The sequence below is a fragment of the Bradysia coprophila genome, assembly GCF_014529535.1.
Source record: "Bradysia coprophila strain Holo2 chromosome X unlocalized genomic scaffold, BU_Bcop_v1 contig_26, whole genome shotgun sequence".
NCBI classification, from domain to species: Eukaryota; Metazoa; Arthropoda; class Insecta; order Diptera; family Sciaridae; genus Bradysia; species Bradysia coprophila.
Genome location: NW_023503313.1, coordinates 154106 through 171071, shown reverse-complemented (window position 1 = coordinate 171071; position 16966 = coordinate 154106). Strand labels below are relative to the sequence as shown.

Genomic DNA, 16966 nt, shown 5'->3' with positions numbered 1-16966 from the left:
CAAATTGAGAATAAATTTTTATCGATTCATCACATGGGAAATATTTTTTATTTCTATATCCCACGTCATTCACTGTGGTATATCATAGAAATTGTCATAAATGATTATTTGTTTACCAAGGGGAGAAAGTAGGAAATTCTAACACTAGCGAAAGTCTGCCGCCAGAGCGAAGCGAGGCCGCTGTTCACTCGAGTTGGAATTTCATATTTCTCAACAAGGTGATCACACAATTTTTCAACCGTGCGTGTCACATCAATTTGTTACACCATTTTTCAAAATCGAAACAAAGTGACAGTATGCAAAGTGCAAAGAGAAATAGTTATTTGTTCAACAAGGTAAGAAAAGTTGGAAATTTCTAGTATATTGTTTCACAATTTCAAAAAGCAATTTCCAACTTTTTTCCTGAATTAAACACAACTCTTGTTTTGACCATGGAAAAAAAAGAGTCAGGAAAATAAAAATTTTCTCACTTTCAGAGAAAGCGTCAACAATACGCCATGTTATCACCGCATTTGAGTGAAGAAAATAAGGTTATTCACGCCACACGGATGGAAATACCATTTGTAATACCACCGGATTTCGGCAATTGTCAAAATTGCAAAATTAAAAAACGGGTCGTTCAGTTTGAACGACATTCCAACAGGGCTGGTACAAAAGTCAAGAATTTGCTAAGCAGCATCAATAACATTGCTTCTAAGTTTCAACCCTGTGGTCATATCTTAATAATATTGGAATTGTATCATACTCGAAACTGTGACGTTCGTTTAACTGGCTTATCGAACCTTTCCACGAAACATAGTTTGATATGTATAAAGAAGGCTAAAAACGTGAAGTATGTCGTTCTCTGCTGTAGAACTGTGTAGTGTAGATGGATATGTATATTTTGTCGGAATCTATTTATATAATCAAAAGTTTGGATTGTATAAGGGTGCAGTCCTTTATATAAACGTATTATTACACAGTCATATGTGTTGCCGAAAATAATGGTTATCAGTCAATATTACAGAACCACATATTCCCATTGATTAAGTTCTGAGATTAAAGGAGAAATTGAATCTGAAATGGGTGTTGAACTTTACGATGCTTATGGCGAAAACTTTGACGATAAAATCGCTTTTAATTAGCAATGGCAAACCAATTAATTCTCCTTTTGTTTGTCAAGGAAACAGTGAAAAAACCAGATTCTTGTTTCAAACTTTGGCAAGCGATTCAAATACAATGAATTTGAATAAAAATCAAAGTTTCATAGCTAATAGGGGTCATTAGTAAGGAAAATAAAGCTTAAAAGTGTGTGTCAAATGCTTTTTCTCCATTTACGAGATGAACGCTACAGTTGGTCTAAAGGTAGAATGTATTACGTGTGAAAGAGGTGAAAACATCGAGTTAATCTTTGGGAAAAGATTATGTGATGACTCACTGTTGAGATGGGACCTCCCTTCTTTGGTTCGTCAATTAACATAGGGAAATGCTGTTTGGAAACTAAAGCTCAAACGTAATAGACGTTCGTATAATTCTATTACATTTCCAGTACCATAGCATTGCTTCTAGCACGAAAACTCATTTTTCAATGTCAAAAAGCCTCCAAATTTTCGAATATGCATGCGTGTACGATTGCATGTGTTGTATGTTTTTATTCACACCAAGAAATAATGACTCTCGTCTTTACGAGAAAATGTAAAGCCTATTTTGATTGCATAGGCTTCCGAATATTTCTTATGTTTATGATAGAAGCAGGGCTGTGCCAGTACATTTTGTCGTAAAATTACTTATATCAGCGTTCTATTATTTTCTGTAAACCAACTTTACTACACGACATTTCGTGGTTATTTATCAGAGTGAAGTAATTGCATAATTTGCATATTGTGACCAAATAACGAAGTACTGAAAGAAACTGTGGCGTCTCTACAGGATAACGCTGTTAAGTAGCGATATTCGAGTCCCTCCTCCCCCCTTGCACGCCTTTGCACGTTTTTCAAAAAAACCACTAGAAGTGCGCACGAATTTTGTGTTTTCTGAAAGCTCAAAAATCGCTCAAAAGCAACGCACTCCAATAACAGGCACAAGAACCTTCTTATTTTATATGGAACGTCCGTAACGCATTCTGTTCCCGTGCCTGTTCTTGGAGTGCGTTGTCAAAAGTAGACCAGTAAAACAGACAAAAAAACGACACTTTTTAATTTTCGATTCCAGCCTTTCTGTGACAGTAAATTTTAAGAAGCAGCGTAAAATACACAGATGTCTGAAAATATATGTATATTGAAAATGTGGCATACGTATATGCACGAAATGGAAAAATCTATAATTCTTCAGAATCGCCGTTTCCCGATGTCAAATTTCAAACTGACCGTTTTTTTAAAAGAAATTTTCGAAATCGAACAATGAATCAATAATTAATATGGAAAATACAGAGAGCATGCAATAATTATTTTTCGTTCAGTTAATCGTCTGGAGTTGTCAAATTTCACTGAGAGTTAACTTTTCCAAGGTTACCAAAGAACATTGAACGTTTATACCCATGTCAGCAAAATGAGTAGAGTTTTGAGAACTGTCACTAAAGTTTTAAGAGCACGTATAGTTATTATTCGATATCATTTACTGGTGCATTTTTGACAGTTTTAAAAAAGCTACCCATATTGCCGACATGGTAGAGGAGAAAGATAGATAGACTTTGACAGTTTTAACTGAACGAAAAACAGTTACTGTACGCCCTCTCAATGTAAGAAAATTTGAGAACAAAAATGAATTGCTGAACGGCCTAATGAAACTTATCATTATCCTCTTCATCTCTTAGCTCCGCATTTCCCCTTCAGACTAGTCTTGTTTTCGCGTTTTCTGAGGTATAACGAACTTTGCAAAATTTCTAAAGCCAAAAGAAGACCTGTTGAAGAATAACCCAAAATTTCAAAGTGAAACTAAAATAATTTTTCGTAAAAAGAGTGCGTACGCTTTTTGAAAACTCCACCTCCAGACCTCACACTTTTGCACGATTTTCGGAAACCCTCCTCCCCCCTACACACTGAAAATCTGCTGCCTTTTTCGCTTAAATAGGTTCAGTTTCGGCACGGTATAAGTTGGTATATGACCTGATCTGAACCTGAAAATCGAAAGCCTGATTTGACCTGAATTCGATCTGACCTGATTTTCGTTTGACCTGACTTTACCTGTTTCAGATTGAACCTGAAATAACCTGAATTGACCTGATTCATTTGCATGTTTTATGTTAGTTTTCATTGCCTCAGAGTTCTAAAACCGTGGCTTTCGTACCGTGATTTCATGGGGGATATTCGCATAATCAAAGTACAACAAGATATTGGTAAAATTTAGTTCAGGTCAGGTTTTCTATTTTTAGGTTCAGGCTCAAAATCTATCAGATCAGGTCAAATCAGGTTTCAGGTTGACCTGACCTGTTCCGAGCCCTTACGGCTTAATATTCCGCCTGGTTTTCTTCGCAAAATCCTTTACTTGTTTCAGAAATGTAAATAAGCTTTTCTTTCGCTCAGCCTCATGTAAGATATATTGCTTCCAAATTGTTATTTTGAAGAATCGGAGGTCTGTAGCTCGACTCGAAGGGGACGTACTTCATGCTTTTTAGATACATTTTGCTATTAAGAGCCTACAACCGGACAAGTACCATATTGTTGTTTCGATGTCTACAACTAACCAACACCGTGCTAGACTAATTCGTTTACTTCCTAGAAAATATTTATAATTAATGACTATGACTGTCTGATCGAGATACTGCATTATAGCAATATAAGATATTCATCCTCAACATTGCGAATTAAACAGAGATGTTTTTCCTGGAAATTTTAAGCAATTTATTCATTAATTCGAAAATCAATATATTCTCGCTTCTTGTGATTGGTTTCACTTGATCGTTTTATGAAGAAATAAATTTCCCATTTGGCCCAAAGTATCGCGAAACATCAAAATGTTAAGATAAATTTCATTTAACTGGTATTTTCTAATAAACTGGTTCCGTTGAGCTACTACGTATCCACAGCATACATGAACCAATACTAATTATCAATAAATTTGATTTTATGTAGCAAGAGAGCATTTTATTGCATTGCAATCAGTCTGTTTGTAGTACCACTTAAATAGTTGAAATGTCTGCCACTCTAAATGAAGCTCAAATTTAGTCTAATAAGCATCGTCATTCATCTAAAGAATTACCAGCCATTAGCTTTCTGAAATGACAGTGCAATAAGATATTTTACGATACTGAAGTTTCTACGTTTACGATTTCACTTTACGTTTGTACAGACAGTCACAAAAACATGGCTTTGATCTGAATCGATTTAACATTAAGGCTTTCTCACAAGTACGGGTATGAGTTTCGTTCAGAGATGCGTAGTTAACCTGTTACAGATGAAGTCTAGAACTTCTTACGATCAAAGTATTTTCAATCGATTAATTTCAAATCTTTTACGTGCTTCTGGTCAGTTAATGCATTTTTTTTAGTAAATTTTTCACATTTACCGACCAGGAGCACGTAAAGCAACCAGAAGCACGTAAAGCACTGTACGTACGAGGTTCCAAATTTTTATTTTGACGAGTATAGCCCATAACGTCCCCATAAATTGTCAAAATAAAAATTTGGAACCTCGGACGTAATGTACTATTACGTGACATTACTTGGTTATGCACGGTAAAGTGCACTTTACGTTACTGTTTGTGACACTTATGTAATTGCTTGTAAGTTATTGTTTTGGCATGTGTAATTATTTCACACGCCTTCGTCTCTTTCCGCAACGCTCATACTGTTACTTTAATTCTTTGAACATGCATTTTGCTATGTAACACCGCATTAGTCAGTCGTTGTCGATAACAGATGCCGCCCGTAACAGGTTAATTTTCTGTGAACGCATAAAGTAAGAGACAACAAACAGACTGGATACCTAAATAGTCCATAAAAGCTTGAAGAAGAGGAAAAATAAAGAATAGAATTTTGTATATCTGTAGACAGGTAGAATTGTTTGAATAGCAGAAAAAGGTGATATGTTCATTCGGTTCCAACTGCCATCAACAAAATTATTTAGTAGAAAAAACACATTTTATAGAAGGAAAACTATTTTCCCCTTAGGCGTACAACACATATCCATCATATATTGCTTTGTACGGAATAAAATAAAAGGCCAAAGCCAAATCATGAATAATAAAAAAACACAAAAGATATGCATCTTTGTTCTATTCAGTTGCCTGAAAAACTGCAAATACATCTTTAGTGCTTCTGGAACGGAACACTGAATGTGCAAAATGAATGTACACCAACCGCACTCATTTTGATCTCTCTTGGGGTGATTTTACCACGTTACATTTCACAGAAAAGAGGAAAAACGGAATGGTTTGTATCTCATCCGAGCGTTTTGATTCATGTTTTCAGATACAAAACGTGGTTGCCTACCGACTGGTAGTAACTGGTATATCTTTTATATTGCAAGTGTATACCCGGCTCTGCCATCGAATGTAATACGAAATGAAATCATTTCTATGATTTAATTAATTAAATGCTGCATACATAAGGATGAAACATCCGATCCAACTGGTGTAATTGTACCAGGATAATTATTTACGTACCTTACAGCACGGCACAATCGCATCGCATTAAATTACATTCGCGCGTCATATTTTCATTTGAAACGAGGATTGATTAAATCCAAAATAAAGTTAATGGGTACTTTGTGGTTGGTGATGGAGAGATAATTCAGATTTTATTATTATTTGTTACGCTGAAGGAGGTTTTGACATACGAGAATGGTCTTTATATCTATATCTATGTCTCTAGAACTCTATGTATACACACACCGATTTCAATGTTGAGATGTAGCAAAAAAAAACGACATGTTGAGGAATATTCGTTTCAGGCTCTGAGATTTTCCATGACGACAAATTTTTCCTTTAGCAAGAATTGAGATGGAATGTAAAAAAAACATTCAAAATGTATACGTCGTCGGTTATATTGAGTAAGATGTTCGTTCGTTGCATAATTCTTTGTGCTTATGCGGTAAGTCAGTTGAAAGTTACTATCGTTTTTCAGGTGAAAAATCATTCATGTACTGTCAAGTACCAAAGAATTCTGGTAATAAAACAGATTTTCGTTATATGATCTGTGGTTGGAGACTGTAGCCGCCGTCTGTTAGGGGCCGTTCAAATGGTGCATACGGTAAAAAAGACGATTTTTAAACAACCCTTGCCCACTCATGCTAAAATGCAAGGGGAAAATTAAAAATGTATGAACGGAAGCTTTGGTCTGACTCACCCACCCCCAAGACAGCGCATTATTTGAATGACTTCTTATCATCTTAAATTTTTTAATATCTTTTTTTGTAATAGGCATTCATGTAAAATCGCGAATTGCACAATGCAAAGTCTACGCTACAATGATAATCAAATTTTGATTGAAATAGTAGCTCGCTCTACTTGCATGTGCTGTGCAAGTTTTCTGACAAATGTAAAGTATTAAGTGTAATGCATTTTCTGGGTACAAAAATTGTAAAATGTAATCTTTTGACTAAGGCTTACGACAGGTCAGGTCAGGTTGATCTGATAAGGAAATTGGCTTTGACCTGACCTGATTTTTCAGGTCATGACCTGATACGACCTGATGACCTGAAATTGAATTTCGGATGAAAACTAAACTACTTTGAATCAAATTGTATTACAAATTTTCGCATATTATATGACTTTTCAAGAGTCCAAGAATGTGTACTGATACCTTTATTCTTGATACTGAGTTGTTTTCGTCGCTTTCGATTTGAAAAGTCCAAAATTAATGACTGAGTGAATATTTTTCAACTTATGGATTGCTAGAAGAGTAAGTTATGGAGTAAGTCAAGCTGGTTGTTAAAAAATATATTTATAAGTGGCCGCCATGACTCAAAACAAAAGTCGTTGATGTCATGGAAAGAATTGCGTCTCTAAAGTGGAGTTGGGCAGGACATATTGCAAGAAGGACAGATGACCGTTGGACCAAAGCCATCATGGACTGGAGACCCCCCACAACAAGACCTGTCGGAAGACCACCAGAGAGATGGACAAACGGAATAAAGAAATACATCAAAGGTACATATGGACACACGAACTGGCAACAAGTGGCAATGGATCGTACAACATGGAAAAATTTAGGGGAGGCCTACATCCAGCAGTGGATACAAACAGGCTAAATAAGAAGAAGAAGAAGAAGCCATGACTGTACTGTCGGCAGCGTCCATTGTGACTCAACGATATAGTGGCCGAGTTGAAATTTTGCTAGATTTTTACATGTGGTTCCGGAATCCGGATGTTCTTGTGGTCCAATCAAAAAGTAATGCACGAGCACTTCATTTTTGAAAATGAAGCAATCGTCCATACAACATTTTGTCTATGAGGGAGGCTATTTAGTTCATAGTTTAGTTCAATTTGTTCGGGCTGCAACAGACACGAAAATAACTATTTAGAATGTTAGAGAGAAAGAATAAAGTTTTTTCATGTGTGATAACCCTTATTTTCTCCATGAGAAAAGGATGTTTTGTTGAAAATCTGTACTTTCTTACCATGTGAACTCTCACTTTGTTTTGGTTTAAAAAAAAATTGAATTTTTCGTTTTGTGGAGAAAAACACATAAAAACATTGTATTCACCTCGGGTAAATATAGGAAATTCCAACTCGAGCGATCCTCTCCGACAGTAAACTTTGTTTATATTTTTACGACTCGGTAAACAAATAACTATTGATCCACTTATTAGGCCATTTCTTTACGCATTCGTTGTTAAATCAACTTTAGTATGAAGAGAACTTAAAATCTAATTTTCTTTGGATTATGTTCAAAACCGAAAAAAAATCTTACACTTAACATTGGATGAGCTCATTGAGCTATAAATAAACACTTCGTTCGTTTCTAATCACGCTGTTAATGACAAAATAAGTAATTTCTCGTCGGTAAAATGTCCTTCTAATTAATCAATTACAAGCGACAATATCTTAAGCTGTAATACGGTTTCCCGTGAAGTACCGAAGAGAAATTTTCCTACAAAGTCGGAGCACAGGATGATGCGTATATATATCCAATTTATTTTGTAAGTGAGCCGGTTTTGTTATTAATTTATTTTGCTTCATATAATTCAAAGTAAATAGTGCAAAGCTATCGCTAACATGGAAGAGAAAATGAATTTCTCATAAATATTTCAGAAATGTTATTAATTCTGCTTTCATACACGTTCACTATGTGCAACGTTCGCATCGACAAAGCCAGGTCTGTCGGTGAACACATTATTTGTATGTATATTCATATATTACCCAGAATCAACTTGACGCAGTTAAATGATACACGCGATATAAATTATCTAACATGATCTTAATCAAAACTCAATTTAAGATTTAACGTTGTACGAGATGTTCGAAACCTCAGAACAGTCATTTTGCCAACGTGAAATAGATTGCCTATTAAAAATTGATATTGCCATTCCCTTGATGCGTAAATTGACGAAAGATTGAAAAGGTCTTACGCGAGAGGTGTGGGGTACTATTGAAATTTGTATTAAACAATTAATTGAAGATTGTACAGATGTACACATTATACTGAGAGACACTCCGTACATTTTTCTATTTCGTATTTATTCCATCAAAATTTTTATATGTCAAACAAATTAGCTTCATAAAATGCTGCAAGGGTATAACATTGGGACCATTTCGTTTATGCGTAACCATTTAATTAAGAATTTTTGTTTATTAAAACATTGTAAGCGACGAGGAAATCCACTCACATCTACACTAATTTAATTAACAAAAAGGAGAAATAAACTTTTTTGTTCATTTCGCTCCAAATGGAGCTCAAATGGAAAGCTCAAAATATATATCCTGTGTAGTTGATACTAACCTGTGATATAATGAGGCCCGAAAGGCTACATTTATTCTACATGTTAATACACCAGATACATCATCACGTAACATCTATTCAGAATTTTATTTTAGATATGTGAACAAGACCCACCTAAATATATACATTATGAAAGGGCCCATTCACGAGTTACCCCAGTCACAAGTTACCATTCACCCAAAGAGCGTTGAAGGGGGTGTCTGATGAAAGTTTTCACTTACTTTTCATATACATTCCCAAATTCTCTCTATACATTTTGGCGCATGAAGGGGGAAGTCGTATGATATTTCTTATTTTTAGTGTGCGTTGTCTGTGAATGGCCCCTAATGTGGACTATGTTATGGATTCGCTATCCATTTTTTGTGTTTTTTGTTTCCAGTACAAGATGTCCACATATTGTATAGCTATCCGCTATACGAAGATCATAATAGATATGATTTATTTTTCATCTTTTGGGACAAAATGCTATTCTTCTTGATACATTTTTTTTTTGTCTGTGTAGCATATATTGGGACATAAAGTGCTATTTTATTAAAACAGACAAGTAGCATAAATAAAACAAGATATTTATTTGGACCGGTACGTATATATAAATACTGTGGGGTAAACAACAACGTAAGTGATCATCCCGTTTGTCATGTAAGTTTTTTCTTTCACAAAATATTTTTGTAAATTGAAATTGTTTGTATAAAATTTTCTTTAACGAAAATTTAGAATTTTCATACGAAATTATCATTTCATGCATGCAAATATATATAGGGACGATTCCATGCTGATATTCTCTAGACGAACTATTTTCAATTACAAAAATAATGAGTTGAACACTGTCGGAATGCTCTAACGAACATGAAAGCTGAAATGGAAAAACTACAATGAAAGAGTATAGTCGAATTAATTTTGGGAAGACATTTTGCCATAATTTTCTCAATTTTCTTACATTTATCCACATTTTTAGGAAAATTAAGGAAAACATAGGAAATTATGGGAAAATTCAAGAAACTATGGAAAAATATTTTCCAAAAAATAGTTCTTGGTAAAAAGTCTTTTCGATTTTAATCAATTGGCTTTGTTAGTGATGAAATTAGTACTAGAAGTACTAAAATATACGAAACTTAAGCGACTCCTTATAGGAAGCAGCGTACGACACGATTCATAGTTTTTCTGTTTTATTTTTGGAATAGAATCGCCCATATGAATGGAACATGTACGTACATTATTTACGCTAGGGTCTTGAATAGAAACATAATATTTCATAGATGAAAAGATTTTTGTTCCACATTTTTTTGCAGCGCACATCCATTTTTTCCGTAATAGACTGAAAATTCCATGTACATGCCTCTATAGCTAATAAGTGAAAAAAATACTGACGAAAACATGAAAAAATATTGTCAGCGAATTGAAATATGGTGCACACGTCTAGTTAGTAGATTGGCTTTCTCCATATATTACTAAATAAATAATGAACATGTTGAATTGTGCCATTAAAAATCATAACGACAAAAAAAAAATTAAAGCGAAAGTATCTATAATGTCAAATGTATTTTATTTTTTGTATTTACTCCCAGTCATGGCTGATGCTGAATGTTTTTCTTTTGAGTATTTTTTTTATTGTATTTTTAAGAGCCACACACACACACACACACACCATTGATTGGAATGGAAAGGAAATTTATTGTCAGGTTGTCCCGAAAAATTGTGAAAGATATAATAAAAAAAATCGTCTCGTAGACTAAAGAAAAAGAAAACAATTTTCATGAATGGTGAAAAAAGAAGTGTCAAGTGTTTAATAAATACGCACGTCGCTAGCACTCAAGCTTCAAAAACGGAAATATATTTTTTTTTCATATTTTACAAATTAATATTAATTTATGTAATCGATTTATTTTGTGTTTTTTTTCGTTCTTTCTGAATAATAATAATTTCTTGTTCGTTCGCATTATGTTCATTTTATTTTCGGGGGTAGTTGTGTGATGAGTTTTTCATCAGGTCACATCTGGCAAATGTTTTCATTTTCCTTTTTTTGCGGCGTCTGAATTGTTTTAAAATAAGAGAACAAGTAATTAAATTAAGAGCATAGGGCGTCTTAAATTCATCACTTAACGAAGTGGGATAGCAAAATGCTCCAAAAGGAAAAACTCTATTGTTAATTAATTACATAATGGTGCAAAAATTTACGAGCTTGAATAGGCACAAGTCCAGTATTACTCAGATCTCCTTAATAAGCATCAAAATAATGACTCAATCTTTTACATCTAGTCTATTGATGTCCAATTGGACGAGGCTAATAAGACTGATTCATCTTACGGACGTTCATCTTCGATATTAAAGAGGAACTAGTTTCTACGAAGTATTTGGGGCAACAATGATTGTCTTTTAACATTAAACATTAATAGTTATTTATACTACAAGAACTGTAAAGGGTATTTCGAGAAATGGTAAATGGCTCGAGGCGCAGCCGAGAACCTATTTGCCTTTTTGAGAACACTAATACCCTTTAAAGTTCTTGTAGTATAAAAATGTATATATATTGAGCGCCTAAACGCACTTTATTAGACATAAACGTTATAAACTTTATTAGATATAAACGCGTCATCTACGTTTACAGTCCAACTGTAAAACATATGGGTAATTCCAGCTAATTTGAGACGTTCCGAAACATTTTCACCAAATGAAAACCGATTTCAGTAAACCTTTTTTTTGAAAGCTGTTGACCAGACGCGTCGTTTAAGCCACATATTAGGTTGGTGGCCGAAAATCTCGGGGAGATACCACCATAAAAGTGTATGATTCTTTTTAGCAAATTTTTGAAAATTCTAGTTTATTTCACGAAACCTGAACTTTTTTTTTGGTGAAAGCTATTGACAAGACGCGTAGTTTGACACCAATATGAGGTCATTGGCATATCATCTCGGGGAGATATGACCAAAAAGTGTTTGTTTGTATTCGACTTTCCAAGATTCTACACTTGTACACTTGTAGTCCATATGCATCAAATGACACGAAATTAAATTTTTAGAAGATTTTTGGTTCATTCTGCTTCGAAGTAAGGTGAAATCACCTCGACCCAAACGTAGCCAAAATTAAATTTTTTTCATATAAAAACTGAAGATTTGTGTCATTCGATACAGCATATGACTTCACGAGAAAAATAACTTTTGCTCGATCAGCTTAGTTGGGTGAGTGAGGTAGGTGAAATCAGCTTCCCAGTGGTGATAAGTGTCATCCTCGAATTTTGACTCGTTTGTCGCTTGTAACTATTTTTTTAAACGGTTTTGAGCCAAAGCAACATTTCCTGTGGGGCAACAACCACCAATTTCGAAAAAAAAATTCTATTAATGACCACCGAAAAATATTAATTTTTTAGACATATCTCCTAAAATTTTTGGGCTACCGACCTCATATTGGACTTAAACTGCGCGTCTTGAGCATAGCTTTCAGGAAAAAAAAGTTTACAGAAATCAGTTTACATTTGGTGAAAATATTTCGAAAAGTCACAAACATAGGCTAAAAATTCCAATTCTTGTTGGCATGAAAGCACTGGGTCTCCTGAGTAAGAGGGGGCTCGTAACTGGCGGACGGCTCGTAACCGGAGTCGTTACCCTACTTGATTTTTATACGCGAATCGCAAAGCCTTCTTTATATCGAGGTCTGCGGTCAGATAAACTGCGTTTTTTAAGCGAGAAATATATAAAATTTATTAATTTTCTGTATTTTTAGGTCTAGACTCTAGATGTGCAGCAAAACGACCGACCTTTTTTACCATAAGACTATCACTGTTCTTTGTTATCGTTTGCGTTTGTTTGTTATCAGCTTCCGTTTGTGATAGACTGCAACTGTTTTTAGGAAAATGACTGTATGAGCTTCATAAAAAGTCCTATTTGCATGACAAATAATTTTTTGTTTGTTTCCCAAATAAGTAGCACAAAAAACAAAAGTTAAACAAACGATGCAAACAAAACTGTGAAGAGAGCTGTAAATGCATGTACGACGATTATGCTGCTGCAGTCATGTTATGTATTATAATAATAATACAAAAGTCAAAGCCTTTTGAGCATAATTCAAAAAAATTGTAATTCAACTTGATTTTATTTGAACGATCTACCTACAGCAGCTTTTTGTGTGCTCGAAATTTATTTATTTTTATTTATTTATTTTTTAATTGTGTTTTTAACTCGAACGCACACGGCTTACTATGGTGATAACATTCATCAACGATGAATTTGCATTAAGAAGAAGATCAGGAATGCTAAGCATCCAGGAAAATTTGAATAATTTTTGGTTCCGAAAATGACAAGTTTCTTCAATAATTAATTGAGCTTTAAGTTCAATAGCACCAGTGGTGCTGCACCAGCACCACATAATCAAATTACATCAATGGAGACCCCAATCGACAAATAATTTCGTATTTCAAACATATTTGTGTAATACCAAACAAGCCTTTGAATAATGTTAAAATGGAAAATTACAGACAAATAGAGGCGATGTTGCGAAGAACAGTTCACGTTCGAGCATATCCAATCATCATCATTCAGTTGTATTATGGCTCTTCAAATACTATATCAATTAATGCTAAAACATGAACTTAATTAAATTCACATCCATCCCCTAACGCTGCCTAAGCAAAAAAAAATGGAGAGAAACAATCAATTCACTAATATCTTCTAGAAATGGAAATCCACTTTCGTAATGATAGACAATGCTATCATTAGATGCATGATATGGGTATTCGAAGAAGATAATGTCATTCACACCGTTTATGATATCACTACCCCGTCCGTCTGGACGCATAAACAACTTTAACAGAATCATTAATTTTAACTGAAAATCGACTGAAATAAAGCTCCGGCTGCCATAACAATAAAGTTACTTCTCGGTCACCTTAATTAAAAAATGTCATGCCAATAGGTTACCTTTTATTATACCAGAAAAAATATAACAATCACCGCACATTGTAATGCTAAAAAAATAAATCACTTCAATATTAGTTAAACCGTATATTAGGCGTATCTAGACATTATATAGATACACACACACATACACTGTGATATTGTGAATCGTTCCTTCGTCTAATATAAACGTGTAGGTCAAACCTGAACACCATTTCTATATACCTACGTCACGAGCCTAGAGCACAAGATAATCAATGTTACCGACTAAATGATTTAATTTTTCCGCCTTTCTAAGTATTTAGGTTAGGAAGACGAAATAAAGGTAAGTGGCAGTATATAATATATGTACAACCATCCTGCGGTAACAGTTCCATTGAAATACCTTTTCAAACAGGTGTATAAAATGAACTGATACGGTGTGTTACATATTCGACCGAAACAACATGCCTAACGTGATGGTTATCGATTAGTAATTGGTCTTTGGAGAATTTTCCTATATACCTCGATGTGTAAATTCTTTAGCACGATGCGAGAGAGCTTTATGAATTTGTATTTGTGCAGTATTTTATTTCACGTGACGAAAGCCACGAAAATAATTTAAAAAAATATATTTTCTAGCGTTTTGAAGTGAGGTTTAAGGTTGAAGATTGCGTTATAGCTAAATGCTTGCCCTCATTTCCATGTTGTTGCTTTTTTTTGTACTTGTGCTGGAATAAAAATGCAAACATTGATTTTCATACTCGGATTTTGTGAGGCACTAAACAGGAAAAAAAAACTCTACGCAACAACGATATAATAAACGTGTAGCACACCGTCACTGAGTGGTACAAATTAAGTTCGATAGTAATGTTAGTCCGTTTTGTACTTTATGTTGTTAAAAAATATTTTCTGCAAAGACGACTGTCCGATGCATTCTATGACGACCAACCAATCGAATTTTTAATAAGAGCGCCAGAAGAGATTTACTGACATCCGGTTCCTGATAAACAGTGAAAACGGATATTGCATTTTGTTACTGCTGTTGTCGTTTTTCTCGAAATGCAGAAATTAGTTAGAAGATTGGGGCATCGGGCAATCGGGTGAAAATATTCAATCGAAACATAAAATATGAGCGTTGTCCATTATGCTATTGATGTGTGAATTTCACGCCGTAAGTGTGCCAAAAATTCGAATTTTAAGTGAACGATTCGATGAAAAAGTGAACCGAAAAATACATTTCAACGCTTTATTGTATGAAAATGACGCTACGTTAGAAAGACCTCCGCACTCTCCATTTTGAATTTCGACCGCACTTACGGCGTGAATTATGTTCGAATCAAAATGAAGATTTATTCTCAAACCATTTGGTTCGACGAATAATCTCGTCCGTTGAACGGAATTCCTTCGATGTTGCTGGTTGGCCGTCCCGTGCCAATTCGCAAAGTAGTTGCGAATTTAATATTTATTAACGTGACAAGGGATAAAAAGTTGAAAGATCCAATTTTCATGTAAAGTTTGTTGATCAGAGGCGAATCCGAGGTAAACAATCACACGAAGGCGTGACTTTAATTTTTTGTAAATGAATTTAACATGCTTTTGCAGCTTAAACCAATTCTAGGTGTGTAATAACACGACAAAGTAAAGTTAACCAGGCAGTAGCGCTGATTTGACTAGGGACCTGAATAATCTAGTAGCCCTATATTTTTTGCGAGCAAAATTTTTCAATTTATGTCAGTGTTCATTTGAGTTCATTTTCATCCAGTGTACTAGGTCCCTTATTTGACGTTTCGAAAATGAACCGCTCCTGCCTGGTTTATTTTACTCTGCCGTGGTAATAAGCCACTTTTGACTCTAGTAAAAACAAAAACATGCAAAAACGTCTGTTCTTACAATTCGCTATGGGTCAGGATTTTAGGCTACCTGTATTTTTACAAAAAAACGCAAATGTGCAATTCTTTAAAATTACCGGGTACTGAGTTGTACTCAAAAAATTGAACGAACCGCATCACTTGGTATACACATTAAAATTTCAAAGTTATAATCGCACTCGGGTGTAATTAGCCAAACAAAAGGCTGAATGTCGTACTATTAGTATGCTAAATCTAATCATTTTCTGACCATACTTGTCGATGCTAGAATGTTCTATGATCTTAGCGAAAAAGCACAGTACGGCAAACGTTCGTAGCGTTTTGGAAAAGTTATGCTTTAGTAATCGTCTAGCATTTATTACTTAATCTGACTGATTTGTATGGCAGTCACAAATCTAGTAGGCATTTTACATATTTCAGTATTTTGTCTTCAAAAACGATTTAGTTTTGAAAAATTTGGAAAGCAAAATTTTTAGTTTCATCAAAATTCAAATTTAAAATGCCAAATTGGACGGATTTTCAAAGAAAGCACGTACTAAGTCCAGTAGAAGCTCCAGACTGTTTACAATGGAATAGGAGTCAATGGAACGCCTGGCTTCAAAAGCGTTTACCGAATGATTTCGGTGGTAAGCGAGTAAACAGCGTTGTGGTGTCGACACCGGAGGCGATAATGAACGATTTTCAGACTCTAAATCATGAGGTGCTACACATCAATTGTCTCCTCTTTTCTGCCACATTTATAATAACGTTTCCAATCTAACTGCTCACAGTTTGCAAAAAACGATTTCTATTGGAGCAATCACACATACAGAGTCTTCGGCCTGGTAATCGACCATAGCTTGCCAGTAGATGCCCCGTATCGTGTTTTTAATTTTGGTGAAATGTATATACTCGCTAAAATATCAATAAACCCGAACGTTCCCGTGCATTTTGAAGCTCAAAATACCATTCGACCAGACTCCGGACGCCCGAACGTTAATTTTTCGAATTATCCAGTAGTTTCTGATTAACATTTTGGTTTTTTTTTATCGATTAAAATTCCTTGTGTTTTTCAACTCACATTGTTCTGAATTCAACTTTTAATTAAATTTTTTAGAAAAGAAATGGGAAACCTAGACTACGTCTCGAAAACCAAACACATCGTCATGCCAGTTATAGTAATACTTTCGAGTCTTTTGTATTTCCTTATTTCCTTTACAAGTGTATCCTCCTTTCATAGTTAGTCCTCAAAGCTATAGTATTGTGCACCCTATTTTGGGAGAGTTTGAGAATTCAGACACTTCAAAATAATCCCAAATAATACGAAGTAAATCCCAATAATTCCTGGAAGTCGGTGACCCCTCGGGACAATTGTGAACGATGGAAGGAGGTGG

General features: G+C 34.7%; 1 protein-coding gene and 1 long non-coding RNA gene across 2 annotated transcripts in view; one reads left to right on the top strand and one right to left on the bottom strand.

Annotated features, from left to right (window-relative positions):
- The window catches only part of LOC119069072 (probable muscarinic acetylcholine receptor gar-1), an 83757-nt gene that overhangs the window by 21526 nt on the left and 45265 nt on the right, over positions 1-16966 (bottom strand). The gene's annotated exons all lie outside the window — the stretch shown is intronic.
- LOC119069075 lies at positions 15999-16650 on the top strand. Its single transcript, XR_005086274.1, has 2 exons — positions 15999-16293; positions 16364-16650. It is a non-coding gene; the product is annotated as an uncharacterized LOC119069075 (long non-coding RNA).